Source organism: Schistocerca nitens, chromosome 6 (assembly GCF_023898315.1).
Source record: "Schistocerca nitens isolate TAMUIC-IGC-003100 chromosome 6, iqSchNite1.1, whole genome shotgun sequence".
In the NCBI taxonomy this organism is placed as follows: domain Eukaryota; kingdom Metazoa; phylum Arthropoda; class Insecta; order Orthoptera; family Acrididae; genus Schistocerca; species Schistocerca nitens.
In genome coordinates, this window is record NC_064619.1 from 685,085,519 (window position 1) to 685,103,060 (window position 17,542).

Sequence of the window (17,542 nt, forward strand, 5' to 3'; positions counted from 1 at the left end):
ATGTAATGGCAGTTGTGGGGAAGGCGGATAGTCGTCTTCGGTTCATTGGTAAAATTTTCGGAAGATGTGGTTCATCTGTAAAGGAGACCGCTTATAAAACACTAATACGACCTATTCTTGAGTACTGCTCGAGCGTTTGGGATCCCTATCAGGTCGGATTGAGGGAGGACATAGAAGCAATTCAGAGGCGGGCTGCTAGATTTATTACTGGTAGGTTTGATCATCACGCGAGTGTTACGGAAATGCTTCAGGAACTCGGGTGGGAGTCTCTAGAGGAAAGGAAGCGTTCTTTTCGTGAATCGCTATTGAGGAAATTTAGAGAACTAGCATTTGAGGCTGACTGCAGTACAATTTTACTGCCGGCAACTTATATTTCGCGGAAAGACCACAAAGATAAGATAAGAGAGATTATGGCTCGTACAGAGGCATATAGGCAGTAATTTTTCCCTCGTTCTGTTTGGGAGTGGAACAGGGAGAGAAGATGCTAGTTGTGGTACGAGGTACCCTCCGCCATGCACCGTATGGTGGATTGCAGAGTATGTAAGTAGATGTAGATGTAGATGTAGGGAAATGAAACAGGTTTTGGAAAAGATTTCTGAGTAATTATCACTTTGAAATTACGAACTACGTAATAGAGAAATATCCATCGAACTACAGACCTATATCATTGACGTCGGTTTGCAGTAGGGTTTTGGAGCATATACTACACTCAAACATTTTGAATCACCTCGAAGGGAACGATCTATTGATACGTAATCAGCATGGTTTCAGAAAACATCGTTCTTGTGCAACGCAGCTAGCTCTTTATTCGCACGAAGTAATGGCCGCTATCGACAGGGGATCTCAGGTTGATTCCGTATTTCTGGAATTTCTAATCAAGCTGCGGGCCTATGGGGTATCGTCTCAGTTGTGCGACTGGATTCGTGATTTCCTGCCAGGAAGGTCGCAGTTCGTAGTAATAGACGGCAAATCATCGAGTAAAACTGAAGTGATATCAGGTATTCCCCAGGGAAGCGTCCTGGGACCTCTGCTCTTCCTGATCTATATAGATGACCTGGGTGACAATCTGAGCAGTTCTCTTAGGGTGTTCGCAGATGATGCTGTAATTTACCGTCTAGTAAGGTCATCCGAAGACCAGTATCAGTTGCAAAGCGATTTAGAAAAGATTTCTGTATGGTGTGGCGGGTGGCAGTTGACACTGAATAACGAAAAGTGTGAGGTGATCCACATGAATTCCAAAAGAAATCCTTTGGAATTGGATTACTCGATAAATAGTACAATTATCAAGGCTGTCAATTCAACTAAGTACTTGGGTGTAAAAATTACGACCAACTTCAGTTGGAAAGACCACATAGACAATATTGTGGAGAAGGCGAACCAAAGGTTGCGTTTCATTGGCAGGACACTTAGAAGATGCAACAAGTCCACTAAAGAGACAGCTTACACTACACTCGTTCGTCCTCTGTTAGAATATTGCTGCGCGGTGTGGGATCCTTACCAGGTGGGATTGACGGAGGACATAGAAAGGGTGCAAAAAAGGGAAGTTCGCTTTGTATTATCACGTAATAGGGGAGAGAGTGTGTCAGATATGATACGCGAGTTGGGATGGAAGTCATTAAAGCAAAGACGTTTTTCGTCGCGGCGAGATCTATTTACGAAATTTGAGTCACCAATTTTCTCTTCCGAATGCGAAAATATTTTGTTGAGCCCATCCTACATAGGTAGGAATGATCATCAAAATAAAATAAGAGAAATCAGAGCTCGAACAGAAAGGTTTAGGTGTTCGTTTTTCCCGCGCGCTGTTCGGGAGTGGAATGGTAGAGAGATAGTATGATTGTGGTTCGATGAACCCTCTGCCAAGCACTTAAATGTGAATTGCAGAGTAGCCATGTGCATGTAGATAACGAATATATTGCTATTATGATCATCATTATTCTGTATAATTCACAAATTATGCAGCTAACATTGTTAACCGAAAGCAAACACTCTAAGAATGACTGCTAAGGTGTAGTGGAGTATCTGTAGACCATAATTCTGCCAGGTAATGCATAACTAAATAGAATAATCATTACCGCACTGAACGGACATTTACATTTATTCTTGCGCCTATAAAGATCAAAATGTCTTGCTAAACTATATGTGATTCCAGCGACACCACTTAATTGTTGAAGGTAATGAATATTACGTGCGAATCGTGTCACCAGAAAACACATGGTGAAGAAAAATTCGTGCATTTAGACTTAACATTGTGATTCCTCATACTGGCAATACAAAAATGTCTCTCACAAAATTTCGTCCTGTGCGTATTTCGGGCAGTAAATAGAGATTAAAGACTGACAGTCTGGCAACACTCCAGTCGCACGTACGCTAACTACCTCTGCCAGGATATACGACAGTGCTGTGCCGCTGGTGCTGGGGATAGCGTTTTGGCTTAGCATGCAGGAGTCAAGGGTTAGATTCTGGGTTGAAGCTTATTTGTTTTTTATTAGCTAAATCTTGTCTGCATGGTATGGTAACTAGCGTCTTAATCGTCATACAGCGATTACAGTGGGTCTTCTACAAAACGTTTACAACTACGTACTATGAACACAAGAATGGAATCGTTTTCATTGATCAGCTTTTAAAGTAGCCTTTTGCACGTCGTGAGAGCGAATTGTTTCCCGCCATTGCATCTACTAGATTACAAACCTGTTTTCTGTGTACCCTCTCCCAACGGTCCCACCAAAATTATTTGGAATGCACGTTGCTAGCCCTACTGGTGACGCAAGGCTCTAAAGAAATGTAATGGACTTGAACATGGCAAGAATAATAGTTGGTATTAACGGATGGGACCATTGGGGTAGGGTACACAGAAAACAAGTTTGGAATATGGTAGATGCAGTGATGCGAAACGATTCGCGTCTACGACACGCAGAGGGCTTTTTTAAAAACTGACAACGGATAACGATTGCACTTCTGTTTCCGTGTTCGTAGTGACTAACTGTGAATGTTTTCCAGAAGGCCCACTGTAATCGCTACATGACGATTAAGACGCCAGATATCGTGCTAGGCAGACGCAATATAGCTAATTCAAACAAATAAGCGTCGATCCAGAATCGAACCCTCGACCCAGTTCACCAATTACACAGCACTGCTGCTGTATGCTGCCAGTGCTAGTTATCGTACCCGTGAATGCAGTGTTGTCAGACTGCCAATCTGTAACGCCCATTTACTGCCCGAAATATGCGCAGGACGAAATTTTGTGACATATATTTTTGTATTGCTAGTATGTGAGGAATCGCGCTGCGTAGTCGAAGTGCACGAATTTTTCTTCGCCATGTATAGTTAAGCGACATCTCACGGCTATAGCCCCAGACATGATAACTAGCATTCAATAATAAACATTAGTTTTGGCTGAAATACCTGTGGTAAGCAACACAGTGGTTTTTTTTCTTTTACTCATTCAAAATTTCATTTTTTTTCCGTTTGATGCTGGTTACATTATCATTTTCAGTCCACGGGCTAGCATGTGAAGTCTGCGATAGCTTGCGTACCAATTTCTCTAATTTTTATTGCCTTATTCGGTACGTCGCAATAGGACAAACCCATAACAGAGCGACAGGTGACTCTGCCCCGTCCGGAATCGCTGACACGCTGCTACTGAGCCCTTTGACACGGACTACGGCGATGTGGTTTGACTAGACTTAGCGTGAAACTGACCTTTCGAGAGGCTACAGTGGTTTCTCTTGTCAGCCATTAGTGCTCCACTGCTGGGAAAAAGGCCTCTCCCAGCTTCTCGGTCTCTGTCCCACGCCGTCGTTGGCCATGATAGTCCTCCACATGAGTGCAAACTGACTTGTCATCTACTTATTTTTCGTTTTTCAGTAATACTTTCCCCTTCTAGAGTCAGCCATTTTATCGTCAATTTGGTCCTTCCGATGTCAGATCTCCTCATACCAATTTCCCCTCGTTACCACCTCAGTGACTGAGTTTCGGTCAGTTCATCGCACGACCGCTACGGTCGCAAGTTCGAATCCTGCCTCGGTATGGATGTGTGTGATGTCCTTAGGTTAGTTAGGTTTAAGTAGTTCCAAGTTCTAGGGGACTGATGACCTCAGATGTTAAATCCCATAGTGCTCAGAGACATTTGAACCATTTTTGAACCAGTTCATCGTTTCTTCTTGTTCCATTTTTTAACGTATTTCTTCGACCCTGCCCCTACGTGATATAAACTAGTCGAAAACATTTTACAGCTTCCTTATGACATGTATTGTTTTTGTTTTTTTACTGGAAACCTGTTTCTCGATACTTTTTTCACTAAAGGAAATCCAGCTGAACTGCAGTAAAAGTAAACCATTTTGAGTGCAGTTCTGTGACTCGCGCTGGGTCTCCAGACGTGAACAGGACAATGCAGCTAGTGTGCACTGCGCAGACTTTTCTCACGCCTCGAAGCTTGCTCTGAATGACTCTGAGCACTATGGGACTCAACATCGTAGGTCATAAGTCCCCTAGAACTTAGAACTACTTAAACCTAACTAACCTAAGGACATCACACACACCCATGCCCGAGGCAGGATTCGAACCTGCGACCGTAGCAGTCCCGCGGTTCCGGACTGCAGCGCTAGAACCGCACGACCACCGCGGCCGGCGAAGCGTGCTTTGAAACTTAGGCCTTTAGCACACTGTCACGTTAATACAACAACTGTTGTCAGGTAGGGAAGTCACGCGAAAATTCAGCCGATAGCTTGAGATACACAACACTGTAGATCTGCTGAAATTGGTTGCCCGAGGTCAACAATACCAGCTGACGACAAATCATGGTTCGCAGCACCCCGAGTAGAATGCAGCAAGAGTGAGCGCTTTTCAGTAGTTGGCATGTTGGCAAATGGAAGCATTCGTATGCGCCTGTGAAATGGTTTTTATAATAATTCATTACGTTCAAGATATTGGACGTAATGAATAATTATAGTAACCGTATGTTGCCATTTTGGAGGCAGCTGGGAGGGCTGCATCGACCCAAACAGTTCAGTTCGTCCACTACGTTGCCGTTACGAACAAAAGTACAATACTGCTGCTGGTTGGTGGTTTGATTTATGGGAGGCGACTAAACAGCGAGGTCGTCGATCCTATCAGATTAGGGAAGGATAGGGAAGAAAGTCGACCGTGTCCTTTCAAAGGAACCATCCTGGCATTTGCCTGAAACGATTTAGGGAAATGACGGAAAACCTAAATCAGGATGCCCGGGCGCGGGTTTGAACAGTCGTCCTCCCGAATGCGAGCCCAGTGTGCTAACCACTGCAGCACCTCTCTCGGTACAATTCTGCCGCGTGAAGAAAATGAGCAAAGGGATACCTGGTGTGGAACCTGGATCAGCAACTTAGGATTCTGTTCACTGACTAGTGCAGGATTTGTTTGACGCCTGATGATCGTCGCTGAAAAGTGGTGTGGAAGCAGCTAGGATACAACGCACGCCTCACACATGCATCCACACGGGTCCAACGGGGAGGTTGACCAGTAACGTTTTTGGGCTGGTAGAGCGACCAGATGCCCGACGCCTCTCAGCTCTGGGTCATTTAAAGCCTGTGCAGTATCGCTACAGAACCCTTCAACATATTTCCCAGACCTACAGCCAACACTGCGGCATTAGGTTCATCTTTCAAGGCGACAATACAAGAGGACACCTCGCCCACCTTGTGAAAATATTCCTTCAGTAGCAAGTGACAAACCGAATAGAATATCTTTTGCTGTACCAGCTAAAATCTGCGGGTCGCCTTTGCAGGAACCCTTCTTACACACTAGATGACCCGGAAGGCCGTAGTCGAAGAGTTGGATTGGCTTCAGCAGCAATTCCTCGATCTCCTTGTGAACATCTTACCAACGGAGGTCGAAGCATGTCACAGGACGCGGGATGCCACGACATGGTATTTTATGTTATCCAGCAGCAGTTTTGATTCCACAGGTGTGCAAATCACCTTCGAACAGACAGATTTCCTCTGATTCTCTTTCGAAGTAAAGTAATTGTTTTAGTTTCATAAACGTTACTATTGTGTGCCCCTTGAACGTAGGCCCACTCAAGTTCGCGAGTATACAGTTTTTTGATCAATCTGCTAAACACACTGTGTTGCAATACAGTCTGGATCATACTGATTTATGTTAATGTTTATGTATGTAGACCAGATATGACAGCCATATACTAATGTACACAAACTGAAAATCTTTTGTCTTACATAGCGGTGTGTCCCCCTTCGTAACAGATCTCTAGCTCCAATACCGTCTGCATCCATTCTTAGAATGGATACCAATTACTAGTTGCTGACTGATGCTGAATGACACAACGTGTCCTACATGCATAAACCGGTTTTCGGTAGCTACGCCATCAGCAGGTACAATGATAAATATGTGACGCAGTGAAATTTTGTAGGATGCAATCAAACGAATAGCATCAAACAATGGCTACCCTCCTATCTGGCTGGACTCAACAATTCACAAAAAGTAGAAACGACAGGTGTACTCATCTTTAAGCTGTCCTCGAACTACGGCCTCAAGGAAGCAATAAACGGTGCACATTCCATATTTAGATAGGGTCTTACTGTATGTAGACAGGAAATTAAAAACATAATTTTATGTGCCCAAGACTGTTGGACACTTTGTGCCCGATGGTAAAGATAGCACTCCAGCTTTGGAAAAGAGTGCAGTGTCTAAAATTACTTCTAATTACGGCAAAATCTATGTAGGTCAGTCTGGCAGGGCAACGGTGAAATTATCAGATCTGGAGAAGAAGGTTACTGGTCTTGAAAACAGCGAGAAATAATAGCGTAAAGACAGCAGATGAGATGGAAAATACCAAATAGAAGCTGGCTGGCATGTGGACAGCTGTTGGCCCTGTGACGGAGATAATGGTTCCATGTTCGACGTGAGGGTCACAGCTGGGATAAACCGATAAGAAATGTTCACTGCTGATAACAAGTGAAGCTGACAATGGATTCACAGCAACCGAAACGCCGTGCTTAGTGTAAAATAACGTTATCTGTGACTGAACAGACAAGTTATTCACCTGAGCTATTCGTATATTTTACCTACAATAATGCAGTTTATTCCGTATTTAAGCGAGACGGAACTGTACGTCGTCTGTTCACGGCATTTCTATTGCCTATGAACGCAATGGAAAAACACATTTATGAGGCCGTTGTTATGTTTCCTATAGCCCGTTCTAGAGCCTGTGGATTGAATATGAAACCACACTTACATTGCGAACCAAGAAGTAGCCTTCGTTTTAGTGCTCGTACAACATATGAGTGCAACCCTGTAAAATTAAGGACATCTTTTTTTCTGAGTGGTTAGTAAAAGGTTAGAAATACACTCATCGCAGAGAGTAAAGGGCTATGGAGCAGAAAATCAAAGCGCTGGCGGCACTTCCGCGAAATGTGTTACAGGCCGTAAACAAACAGCAAACGGCCGAGTAATAACCAGTGGGACAGTACTTCTCAGAGAAGCGTAGGCTACACTACACAGATCCGTACAAATACCGACGGCAGAGACAATTCATGAAAACGAAATTTTTTTTTCTAGTTGAATTCGGCACACCGTGACTGGTCGTTTTGACATTCAAGTTTCACTGACTTCATGTAAATCCAGATATCATCAAATGAAGAATGTAGACCTTAGTGTAATAACTATTATAGCAAACACGATGGAGAACTTCCAACCGTATTCATAGTTCAAGGAACAATATTTTTTTGAACAGCATTGATACACAGCCTCTTTCGATCGATGAACCCCATTAACTACTGGAACACTTTCCTCTTACCTGTCATTAATACCGTTTTCGGAAATTGCTGACGCTGTACAAACAGCAACTTCAGCAATTATTTTATTTCTCTGACTGGATGTAATTTCTATCGTCATTAGATCAGTCACTATAAAATAGCATTAATATCCGGTGGACTAACTGTTTGGGAATCCCAATGACTTTTATTCTTTTGACTAAAGTAACATAAAACCTGTTTGTGGTTGCTTGCTGTACATCATCAAAAATTTATGTCATATAACAGCTGCGGTCTCGAATCATGTCTCTCTTTGACAAATTTCACTTTAGTTTTCGTATTTTTAACAGTTTGTGTGTCGTTTCTCAGGCGGGATTTTGAGTACTGCCATAAACCACAGTCTGGCTGATTGGTGTACCATACGTACTGTTATTCTGGCAGACGAATTTATTCTGCGTCATCCATACTTGTATTCTTGCAAAACAAAAGGGTTGGTTGATTTAGGGGTCATCGGTCCCATCGGATTAGCCAAGGATGGGAAAGGAAGTCGGGCGTGCCTTTTTAGAGGAAACATCCCGACATTTGCCTGGTGTGATTTAGGGAAATCACGAAAAACCATTTAGGTTTGGTTGGCCGTCGACCCGGGCTTGAACCGTCGTCGTCCCGAATGCGAGTACAGTGTGCTAAACACTGCGCCAGCTCGCTCGGCAAAATCTACATCTACATACATACTCCGCAATCCACCATACGGTGCGTGGCGGAGGGTACCTCGTACCACAACTAGCATCTTATCTCCCTGTTCCACTCCCAAACAGAACGAGGGAAAAATTACTGCCTATATGCCTCTGTACAACCCCTAATCTCTCTTATCTTATCTTTGTGGTCTTTCCGCGAAATGTAAGTTGGCGGCAGTAAAATTGTACCGCGGTCATCCTCAAATGCTGGTTCTCTAAATTGCCTCAGTAGCGATTCACGAAAAGAACGCCTCCTTTCCTCTAGAGACTCCCACCCGAGTTCCTGAAGCATTTCCGTAACACTCGCGTGATGATCAAACCTACCAGTAACAAATCTAGCAGCCCGCCTCTGAATTGCTTCTATGTCATCCCTCAATCCGACCTGATAGGGATCCCAAACGCTCGAGCAGTACTCAAGAATGGGTTGTATAAATGAAAGGGAACAGAAATTCTTTGATAGGTGGAAGTATTTTAATAGTATGAAAAGGAAACAATATACCCTTTGGAATGAGAGGGATCATTAAAATTTCACTAGAAAAGTACACATAGAAGTGGAAATAGTTAATTACATAATTTAATATTTAAAAGGTATATAAAGTATCCTGTTAGTGAGAGTCTATTTATTGGCACCTCTTCTTTTTTCAGTCAGATGATGTTGGCAGTTGGATTAAATACGAGGATTGGAACTTAATAGGGTGGTAACAGTGCCGTAGAGATGCATCTCAACGGAATAAAATAATGCCGCTTATCTTAGATACACACACTTTCCTTACCTCAGCGCAAACGGACGCTCCCTTCTCACATCACGCACATGCACAGTTACGAGGGGGTTAGTGTAGCGGACGGTCTTCTGCAGTGCTGTCAAGATGTTTTACAAAAGAAAACATCCACGGAGTTGCATTAAAATTTGAATGTGGCGAGAGGTTGTAGAGCACAACAGTTAAAGTGACTTGCGAGGAATCTACACTGCCTTATAGAACAGTGGCAAGTCTTCAGCGACGGACGCTGCAACGTGACAGATACTCGTCTGCCAGCGCGTGCCCGTATGAGTGAGGAAGTGTCCGCTCTTCCCGTGTTGCTGGACAGTGATGGACGCCAAACGACTTCTGAGCCGGCCAGGTATACAGGATTAGCCCACAGGACTGTGCTCCACACCCTGAAGTTACGTTTGAGCATGAGAAAATTTCTTCACCGTGAGTTCCACAGCCCCGCGGGATTAGCCGAGCGGTCTTAGGCGCTGCAGTCGTAGACTGCGCGGCAGGTACCGGCGGCGGTTCGAGTGTGGGTGTGTGTGTTTGTCCGTAGGATAATTTACGTTAAGTAGTGTGTAAGCTTAGGGACTGATGACCTTAGCAGATAAGTCCCATAACATCTGACACACATTTGAACATTTTTTTTTTTTTTTTTTGAGTTCCACATCATCTGGAGGAAGCACAGGAACGATTACGACACTACGCTGCTTGGACTCAGTTGGAACTCTTTCTTGTGCCGCGTCATTACGCTGGAAGAGTCATTAGCTAAATCAAAAGAGTGGTGTCAATATTGGTCACCGTGTCGATGGAATGTTCGTCAGAGACCCAGAAACGTGGAAGTTATGCTGATACCCGCGCACCACTGTGGTGTTATTGGTGACATCCCATAACACGTGTCCTTCCCCAGCAGCAAACCGTCAGTACGCTGTATTACCGATCACTTTTTGGAACAAAACTTGTGACCATCTCTGAGAAAGAAGCGGCTACAGCCCACACACCACCTTATAAGACAACGCTCGGGTGCATACAGCTCAAGCTGTGACCGACGTGGGACTGAGAATAGCTGTACCCTCAAGTATTCTGCCGGACTTAAGTCCTTGTAACTTCGGTTTGGCTTCAAAGGCGATGTAAGCACTTCGAAGCATTCGCTTCAGAGCTGTTAGGGACTCGTAGAGAAATAGAGCGCTACAACTATCAACACAACTGTCGCTGTTAAAGGTTTCCTACTACTTCCACAATCGCTGGTAACGTGTTACACACAATGTGCATAAGTGCTTTGAAGGAAGACCCTAAACCTTTGAAACATTTAGATATTTTATATCGATTGTATGTAAATACTTGCCACTAATAACATTCGTTCGCCTCCGTAGCTGGCCCTGTCAGGGATTTTTTCCTCGGTGGGAAGACTGGTACGGGATGCACTCAGCCTGCTTTGGCCAACTGAGGAGCTACTTGATCGATTTGTAGCGGTTCCAGGGTCAAGAAACCCGACAACGAATGGGCGAGCGGTGAGCGACCGCATGTCTGCATCTACATCTACATCTACGTCGCTGCTCCGCAGTCCACCTTACGGCGCATGGCAGAGGGTACCCCGTCCCACGTCTGGTCAATTGCATTCCTCTTCCACTCGCAAAAAGAACAACAGAAAAACGACATCTATATGCCTCCATATGAGCTCTAATTTTATCTTCGTGGTCCTTATGCGAAATGTATCTTGGCGGCAGTAGAACAGCTCTGCAGTCGGCTTCAAATGATGGTTCTCTAATCTTATCAGCAATGTTTCTAGAGAAGCAATATTTTGTACATGGCTGCACGTTCAGAGACCGTGAATAGTTACAATTGAAAGAAAAAAAGCCGTCGGTCACTATTTTTAATAAATTAACCTGGTTTCAACACTGCTAGGAGTGTCTTCCTCGGAATTTAAATCAAAGAATGGACTATAACATGGTCACAGAATTATGACTAAAAACGTATGATACAGAGTATAAGTACGGCATCATCGTGAAAGACTGGCAGTACTTACAGGGTGTTTCAAAAATGACCGGTATATTTGAAACGGCAATAAAAACTAAACGAGCAGCGATAGAAATACACCGTTTGTTGCAATATGCTTGGGACAACAGTACATTTTCAGGCGCACAAACTTTCGAAATTACAGTAGTTACAATTTTCAACAACAGATGGCGCTGCAAGTGATGTGAAAGATATAGAAGAAAACGCAGTCTGTGGGTGCGCCATTCTGTACGTCGTCTTTCTGCTGTAAGCGTGTGCTGTTCACAACGTGCAAGTGTGCTGTAGACAACATGGTTTATTCCTTAGAACAGAGGATTTTTCTGGTGTTGGAATTCCACCGCCTAGAACACAGTGTTGTTGCAACAAGACGAAGTTTTCAACGGAGGTTTAATGTAACCAAAGGACCGAAAAGCGATACAATAAAGGATCTGTTTGAAAAACTTCAACGGACTGGGAACGTGACGGATGAACGTGCTGGAAAGGTAGGGCGACCGCGTACGGCAACCACAGAGGGCAACGCCGTTCGCCGTGTTGCAGCTGCGGTCCAAATGACGACAACGTCCACGTATCGTCTCATGCGCCAGAGTTTACACCTCTATCCATACAAAATTCAAGCGCGGCAATCCCTCAGCGCCGCTACCATTGCTGCACGAGAGACATTCGCTAACGATATAGTGCACAGGATTGATGACGGCGATATGCATGTGGGCAGCATTTGGTTTACTGACGAAGCTTATTTTTACCTGGATGGCTTCGTCAATAAACAGAACTGGCGCATATGGGGAACCGAAAAGCCCCATGTTGCAGTCCCATCATCCCTGCATCCTCAAAAAGTACTGGTCTGGGCCGCCATGTCTTCCAAAGGAATCACTGGCCCATTTTTCAGATCCGAAACGATTACTGCATCACGCTATCTGGACATTCTTCGTGAATTTGTGGCGGTACAAACTGCCTTAGACGACACTGCGAACACCTCGTGGTTTATGCAAGATGGTGCCCGGCCACATCGCACGGCCGACGTCTTTAATTTCCTGAATGAATATTTCGATGATCGTGTGATTGCTTTGGGCTATCCGAAAATACAGGAGGCGGCGTGGATTGGCCAGACATGAACCCCTGTGACTTCTTTCTGTGGGGACACTTGAAAGACCAGGTGTACCGCCAGAATCCAGAAACAATTGAACAGCTGAAGCAGTACATCTCATCTGCATGTGAAGCCATTCCGCCAGACACGTTGTCAAAGGTTTCGGGTAATTTCATTCAGAGACTACGCCATATTATTGCTACGCATGGTGGATATGTGGAAAATATCGTACTATAGTTTTTCCCAGACCGCAGCGCCATCTGTTGTTGAAAATTGTAACTACTGTAATTTCGAAAGTTTGTCTGCCTGAAAATGTACTGTTGTCCCAAGCATATTGCAACAAACGGTGTATTTCTATTGCTGTTCGTTTAGTTTTTATTGCCGTTTCAAATATACCGGTCATTTTTGAAACACCCTGTATATGTCATTTATAAAATAATAAATATGCCGAAAGGGCATTAGTCACAAGGATATTTCAGATAAAGGAAACTGTGATGGTGAGCCACCAAGGGCTGCTCGTTACTTGCGTGGTGCAGATTGCAAAACAGACTAGTGTCTACTCTGCATGATACGTTTTTAGTCATAATTCTGTGACCATGTTATAGACCATTCTTTGATTTAAATTCTGAGGAAGACACTCCTAGCAAAAAATGGTTCAAATGGCTCTGAGCACTATGGTTCAAATGGATCTGAGCACTATGGGACTTAACATCTGAGGTCATTAGTCCCCTAGAGCTTAGAACTCTGAAACCTAACTAACCTAAGGACATTATACACATCCATGCCCGAGGCAGGATTCGAACCTGAGACCGTTGCAGTAGCGCGGTTCCAGACTGAAGCGCCTAGAACCGCTCGGCCACTACGGCCGGCACACTCCTAGAAGTGTTGAAACCCGGTTAATTCGTTAAAAATAGTGACCGAGGGCTGTTTTGTTTCAATTGTTTCTAGAGAAGAACGTTGTCTTCCCTCCAGGGATTCCCATTTGAGTTCCTTAAGCATCTCCGTAACACCTGCTGTTCGAACCTACCGGTAACAAACCTAGCATCTCGCCTCTGAAATGCTTCGATGTCTTCCTTCTATCAGACCTGATACGGAGTCCAAACACTCGAGCAGTACTCAAGGACAGATCGCAGTAGTGTCCTACATGCGGACTCCTTTACAGGTGGACCACACTTTTCTAGAATTCTCCCAATAAACTTAAATCGACAATTCGACTTCCCCTTCCCTACCCCCACCCCCTCCCCACAATCCTCACATGCTCATATCGCTTTGTAACGTTACGCTCAGATACTTAAACAACGAAACTGTGTCAAGCAAGACATTACTAATGCTGTCTGAAGGAGGAGGTTAGTATTTAACCTCTCGTTTACAGCGAGATCATTAGAGTCGGAGCACAAGCTCAGATTACAGAGGATGGAGAAGGAAATCGGCCGTGCCCTATGAAAGGAACCATCCTGTTACTTGCCTCAAGCGTTTAGGGAAATCACGGAAAACGTAAATCAGAATGGTCAGAACGTGGGTTTGAACCGTCGTCCTCACGAATGGGAGTCAATTGTGCTAACCACAACGATACCTCACTCGGTATGCTGTCCGACCATTACGCGTTTGTTTTTCATATTCATCCGCATTATGTTAAATTTTTCTACGATTAGAGCTAGCTGTCATTCATCACGCCAAATAGAAATCTTGTCTAAGTCATCTCGTATCCTCCTACAGCCACCCAACTTCGACACCTTACCGTAAACCACAGCATCATCAGCAAACAGCAGCAGATTGGTCCACCCGGTCTGTCAAATCATTTACGTATATAAAGAATAATAGCGCTTCTCTCACACTTCGCTGAGGCATTCCTGGCGATAACCTTCCGGAGATCAAAAAGTATGTAATCTGCCTGTTGACCTTCATCCATAGCTCGCAGTATATTACGTCAGAAAATGGCTAGTTGAGTTTCACATGAGCGACGCTTTCGAAAGCCATGCTGTTCCTGGACATAAGCATATCGACCTCAAGAATTTTTTTTATACTCGATCTGAGAATGTGCTCAAGGATTCTGATGTTAGGGATATTGGTCTGTAACTTTGCAGGTCTGTTCTTTTGCCCTTCCTATACACAGGAGTCACATACGCTTCTTACCAGTCGCTTGGGACCAGTGGCGGATGCAGAAAAACCTCAAGGAGGGGACGTTGAGGATATCTTGAGCTACCTTTACTTTTGCCGTAATAAAAAATAATCAAGTCACATACAAAAATTAAGAAAGCCTTATTTAAACTGATTATACACGTATACGATACCATCTTATGATATAAAAATGTTACAATTGTGGTTATCTTCCTTAAATGATGAATTCTATGCACCTACTCTTCTTGGCAAATGGGTTAATTACATCGGCAATAGGACAATCAATGTCATGGCGAGTATTCAACAGAGCTACGCCATTAAGTCGATCCTCCTTCACTGTCGACCTCAGCCTTGTCTTTGTACGCCGCAGGGTTGAAAAACGTCTTTCTAATGTAGCAAAAGATGCAGGTAGACAAGAAAACATTTTGTACAGCGTGTGCAAAGTAGGATAGTCAGATCTAGGAAAACGGACAACGCTTGCATAACAGAATCACGATCATTAAGGGCGTTTATTCTCATTTGCTTGTATTGAAGAATCGCCGGCCGCAGTGGCCGAGCGGCTCTAGGCGCTTCAGTCTGGAACCGCGCGACCGCTACGGCCGCAAGTTCGAATCCCGCCTCGGGCATGGATGTGTGTGATGTTCTTAGGTTAGTTAGGTTTAAGTAGTTCTAAGTTCTAGGGGACTGATGACCTCAGATGTTAAGTCCTATAGTGGTCAGAGCCATTTGAACCATTTGAAGAATCTTTCACATTAGTCCCTTTTTAATTACAAAGAGCGACTCTTCTTCAAAGAATCGTAGTTCGGTTAAGCACTGATTCAATATATGTGCCAGATCATTACCGTCATGTTTCAGTAGTTGTGAGGGCAAAAATATCTTGAATTTTAAATGTTAAATATTTTCTTCATCAAAACGTTCTGTCATGTCAGTTGTAACAAGATCCAGTGTTCGAATAAAAACAGTTATTTTCCGTTATGTCATAGCATCATCATTATGATCGCAGTTTTTAAGAATCTCCTCGAATCTATTACCGGAGATATACGCATCAATACTTTCTCATACCTAACTCGTTTTAAACTACTGTTACGTTATTAGTAAAAATATTGTTACGAGTCTCGTAACAATATTTTTACTGAGAAATTACTATGAATTACTATTATTAATAAGCCGCGCGGAATGGCCACGTCGTTTGAGGCGCCCCGTATCGGATTGCTCGGCTCCTCCCGCCGGAGGTTCGAGTCCTCCCTGGGGCATGGGTGTGTGTGTTGTCCTTAGCATAAGTTAGTTTAAGTTGTGAGTAAGTCTAGGGACCTGAGCAGTTTGGTCCCTTAGCAACTGATACACATTTAAACATTTATTATTAATACTTCACAATCAACTAATCACACTCACTCTTAACTAATCTTCAAACTTTCACTTGCTACAAATAGGAGTTTTTACTTATTCATTCTTCAGTATTAATATTTCTGCTTCTGAATGTAAACTAGCTTCCTATTCGGCGAATAGTCCGTATTTATAGCGCTACGTATCGAAGGTTCTCTGTAGAAGGAAACAGTAGAATATTCGGGACTTTTCTCGAACAAATGAGAGACAGAATAACGTATCGAGATCACTAGAATGGCCACGACTTTTCTCGTAGGTATGTGCTAGCTCTCTATGTGCCAGACAGAATCGTGTAAAATACGATGACGAGGACGCGTGTGCTGTATAGGATAGCACAACTACTCGATAACTCGATTCAGTCGAGTCGACTGACAAAAGAAACGAATAGCGTGAGGGCTGAATGGCGGCGGCGGCGGGGGTGGCAATTAGGGGGCCCCCGACACTGTTAGAGATTCACGATGCTTCTTTATCCGCATGTAATGACACCGCTGGCAAAGGATGACACGGTGGTCAGTCAGATCTAAACGGCCCATCTAGGTTCAGAACACGGAACCTTATATACTATTAAGGTTTCAAAGCTCACACTTGCTTACCCAAGACAAACGAAACAAAACTGTGATCCTAATAGTACACGAAAACCTTCGTCAGTCGTACAAAATTGCCTGAAGTACAAATGGCCGAAACCAGATGGAGCCGCAGAAGAGCGCGCGCCACTCACCTCTGGGCAGCTGAGTCGTGGAAGCGCTGCTGCAGGCCGACTGTTCAGTCACTGCCCCACGGCCGCCTCTGGTCTGGTGGGTCGCTGCCGCCATGCGTCATCCGTTACGTCACAGCTACTGTGCGCTCGTCCGCGGAGCGCGTCGACTGCCCGTGTGTGGCGACGGGCGATGTCTTGCCAGAGCAGATCTGGGGTCAGGGAACGTGGCGTAGTAGCAGGCGAGGGACGGGCGAGCGATGCTCAGTTGTACTAGGGCTGGTATTTAATCCAACATGAGAGTAGTGTTAGGCGGTATCCACGCTCAAGTGTGCAGGTATTAAGAAAAGTGATTCGTGCTGTGGGAGACGTCGAGGAGTTCTTACCAGAAAGTACTTGAGCTCTAACAAACACAAATACACCAAAATCGTGTGAGAAATAATGTAAGGGTCTCTTATTGCACTAGTGACACTCCCGCATCTGCAAAACTCTGCAGTCGTCCGTTAGAAGCCTCTGCGTATACCATGCCACATTGCACACTGACCTGCCGGTACGCCAGTCGGGACCAGCAGGGACGCTGCAGTGTGCCTCTGAAGTTGCGTTTTGTGACATTATTAGTGTATTGAAGCGTCAGGTGGCTCGGCGATTGGTAATCAATCCTGCTAATGTATTGTGATTGGTTGAGATGAAGTTACGAAGAACCCTTCTTCGTGAAGATGGTATTGGTGTAGAAGACGAATCATTCGCATGTTTTCTGGTATCTATTATAGTGCAGAAATATGAGCATAAGTTAGAAACAGATACTGTTGTAATACTAACACATAATGATGATGATAGGGATGACAATGACGAACAACTCATTGCAAACGGTAGTGCTACGGCAAGTGCGGGAAGAGGCGATGGGAGCAGTGGCAGTGAATACCAACCGTCTCCCAAGAAGAAGGTTAAAGTTGCAAGTATCATCACGGTGTTTGACGACAACACACTGGAGAACATGTACGATGATTATTACGTAAGAGGTT

The 17,542-nt window shown here is 44.3% G+C and overlaps 1 protein-coding gene across 1 annotated transcript in view; it reads right to left on the minus strand.

Annotated features, from left to right (window-relative positions):
* Positions 1-16,606, minus strand: part of LOC126263216 (UDP-glucosyltransferase 2-like) — a 95,086-nt gene extending 78,480 nt beyond the window's left edge. The window contains exon 1 of the mRNA XM_049960285.1: positions 16,545-16,606. The gene's annotated coding sequence lies outside the window, so the exon portion shown is untranslated. The remainder of the gene's footprint in view (positions 1-16,544) is intronic.
* Positions 16,607-17,542: the final 936 nt, after the last annotated feature.